Here is a 4,014-nt window from a genome sequence, read left to right as displayed (position 1 = left end):
CAGCAGATTCTGAATAGTTCTGGAGAACTGGTAGCGGAAATTTTGAATAGTTCGGAGAACCGGTAGTAAAAATTCTGACTGGCCCCGCCCCCATCTATTCTCTGCCTCCCAAGTCCCAGCTGATTGGAAGGAAATGGGGATTTTGCAGTAACCTTCGCCTGCCATGCCCACCAAACCACGCCCATCAAGCCATGCCATGCCCACCATGCCACGCCCAAATAACCAGTAGTAAAAAAATTTTAATCCCACCACTGAGCATACCTCCAATATTAACCTGCCATTATGACCTGATATTTCCACCCAGAGTAATTATGTCAAATGATCTGCTCCTCTGGGGATGTCCAGATAACTTAATTCAATGGTATCTGTTACATACAAGGCTCTACACTACGGGTGTCAAACTTGTTGCGTCACGTTACCATCATGTGATGTTTTTCCCATTCGCAGAGTTAGGGTGGGCGTGGCCTGCGCATGATGCATCTGGCTCGCGGGCCGTCAATTTGACAGCCCTGCTCTACATTATGCCCTTCCCTGAGTTTCCTATAGAATTTATAACTGGGAATAATCATGGCTTGCTGGTTTTTCTTAGTCACCAGGTTTCAGTTCCACCTACTATTTCTACATTATCTTTTATGACCAGGCATTCCAGTTCATCTATTTCATCATCTATTTTGGCCTGTTGGCTCCTAGCACTTATATACAAACACAGATATATAGCATCTTTCATTATATTCTTCTGTTTGCACTGCGTCACGTATTGTTGAACAGTCATCAGGTGTGATTACATTGTCTTCTCCTATTTCTTCCGTAAGTAATTATTGCTTCTGAATTGCTCCTCAGCTCCTGCCAGCTTTCCCCTCACCCTCAATTTAACAGCTGCTCTGCCATGCTTTTAAACTTAAGTTCCAGAAGTTTAGCTCCGCTTTGATTCAGGTAGAACTCATCCTTCCTGAACAGATCTAGCTTTTCCTAAAACATTCTCCCATGCCCAATAAATAGGAAGCCCCTCTCTCAGCATCAATGTCTCATTCACCCCTTCAAATATTTCAACTGCCTATTTAACTGGTCCTGCTCATATAAAAAATAGAAATTGGGCGGGCGGGCGGGCGGGTGGGCGGAAATACCCTGGAAATATCAGCTTACATATTCCTGACTAGCAACCTGGATGTGACTTCTGGGACCTCTGGACTACATTTAAGGATGACATTGGTGCCCACATGCACCATAACAGCTGTCTTGTTCCCCAACACTCTTTAACAGCCTATGTATGTATGTATGTATGTATGTATGTATGTATGTATGTATGTATGTATCAGAGATGGTTTTCAGCAGGTTCAGACCAGTTCTGGAGAACCAGTAGTGGAAATTTTGAGTAGTTCGGAGAACTGGTAGTAAAAATTCTGACTGGCCCCATCCCCATCTATTCTCTGCCTCTCAAGTCCCAGCTGATCGGGAGGAAATAGGGATTTTGCAGTAACTTTCCCCTGGATTGGGGAGGGAATGGAGATTTTACAATATCCTTCCCCAAGCCACACCCACAGAACCAGTAGTAAAAATAATTGAAACCCACTACTGGTATGTATGTATCTTATTCCCCCAATGACAACCCTTTGAGATGAATTGGGCTGAGAGATAGTGACTGCCCCAAGGCAACTCATGGTCTCCTGCTTTCTAGCCTGGTGCCTTAACCACTAGACCAAACTGGCCCTTATCCAGATGGAATGTGATATCCACAGGCCTTACACCAGGCAGGCAAGTCACCATGCAGTGAGCATGTCCACCAGACCTCCAACTCTCTACATTCCTAACGATCAAATCACCTACCACTAGAAACCTTATACCTCTAGGAGGAGAAACCTCAGTGAGAGAATAAATCTTTTTGACCTCTAAAGAAGCGGTCACCAACTGGTGATCCATGGACCACTGGTGGTCTGCGAGAAAATTTTGGTGATCCGCAGAAAAATTATTTGCATTTTTTATATTGCACTAAATCAGGGGTCCTCAAACTACGCCCCCTGGGCCGGATACGTGCAATGAACGTTTGTGTTGCTGCAGAAAGTCTCCCCCTTTGGGGTCTTTTTGTGCGGGTCGGAGGGGGGCAGAAATTCCGACTTGGGGTCTGCTTCAGCCTCCTGGTGCGGGGCTTTGGAGAAGGCTGGAAGGAAGTGCCACTGGTGGCAAAAAGCCAGAGGGCCTTGTTCCAGTGGGACTGCATCATGGTCTGGAACTGGCTGTCCATCTCAGCCCGCTGAACCTCCAGGCCCTGGCACTTGGCCTTGCACTCCTGCAGGTCTTTCCTCTGCTTAGAAAGCCTATGCTCATAGTCCTCAGTCAGGCGCTTTTGCTGAGCCTCCTACTCGGCCAGATCCAATTTGAACTGATCCAGCTGTTTTGCCAACTCTTTCTCATGGTGGCTGCTTAGCTCCAGCAACTGCTTCCTGTTGGAGCCCTAAGGAGCCTGGGTGGGCAGGCGAGGAGTGGCGAGTAGAGGCTGGCGAGGCGCCCCTCGATGTGAGTGACATCGAGTTGGCCACTCTCGCCCAGTCACATGACCACCTTGCCACACCCACCCAGCCATTCATTAGGCAGATCATATTAGTGGTCCACAGGATTTAGAATTATGAATTTAGTGGTCCCTGAGGTCCGAAAGGTTGGTGACCCCTGCTCTAAAGAATGGGTCCCTTCTATGGGATAATTTATTTATTTATTTATTTTGTCACACAGTATATATAGGCATAAGCATGAAATCATTATACAATATATAAACATAATTGCTAAAACTGACATGATATACTCTGTCCTCGGGACTGTCAATCCCTGTAATAGCCACAAGTTGTTACTCTATGAGTGGGACTCTATTATTAAGTCCCTAAGGATCCCATTCACCTCTTTCTGCCTCTCCATTGGCTTCAAGGGATTGGACTTCTTCCGTGAGTGCTAGGAAGTCCTTACACTGAATATACACATACAATCAATACACACACACATATACACAATCTCTGTCCAGCATTTCTACATGTGAACCTCAATGCAGTATACCATGGATGTCCCCCATATCTGTTGACTGTCTACCCTTATATCTTCTTTAGAAGAGCTATAGGTATTCAAAAGATATACATTGAACAAAACAAACAAACAAAGCCCGCTCAAGGTTCTACTAAGGGAAAAAATCACATTTGCCCTAACTCTGACAGTGCAGTGCAGTACTGTATATAGGTAGGGAACAAACCCCATTCCCTTCTAGCACTGATTTTTTTTATTTATTTATTTATTTTATTTGCATTTATATCCCGCCCTTCTCCGAAGACTCAGGGCGGCTTACACTATGTTAAGCAATAGTCTTCATCCATTTGTATATTATATACAAAGTCAACTTATTGCCCCCAACAATCTGGGTCCTCATTTTACCTACCTTATAAAGGATGGAAGGCTGAGTCAACCTTGGGCCTGGTGGGACTTGAACCTGCAGTAATTGCAAGCAGCTGTGTTAACAGACTGTCTTAGCAGTCTGAGCCACCAGAGGCTACCTAGTTGGGTAATAAAACATCTGCAAAACAACAACAACAACAACCACCAAACTCCACAGTTCAAGCCTGAGCTACAAATATTCTATTAGTTATGTATTTAAATTTAATGTAAATTTAGCTTGATTGTTGAAACATATTTTGGAGAACAATTCTATTCCTCCTCCTCCATTTTGCATGTTAATAAGGATATGGTCCACAATGTTTAAGTTGGAATATTAATTCCTTCTTCCTCTCAAGGGCTCTCTGACTTAACCCAATGGTTGCTAGGAAACAGGTAGATGATGACTACCCAGACCAAGCCAGAACAATATTCAGAAATCTCATCAAACACATGGTTAAATTCCCAAAACACTTCATTCCTTTGCTTTATCTCTCCTATTTATAACCACCCAAACCTCCTGTTTAGCACTTTCTGCTTCTCAGCTCACACAGGGATCCAAGTCATTCAAGCTCTAAACAAATTATTTTCTCAGCACAGCATTTTGCA

The sequence above is a fragment of the Ahaetulla prasina genome, chromosome 1, assembly GCF_028640845.1.
Source record: "Ahaetulla prasina isolate Xishuangbanna chromosome 1, ASM2864084v1, whole genome shotgun sequence".
NCBI lineage: Eukaryota > Metazoa > Chordata > Lepidosauria > Squamata > Colubridae > Ahaetulla > Ahaetulla prasina.
The sequence above is the reverse complement of the archived record's forward strand: the minus strand, read 5'-3'. Positions refer to the sequence as shown.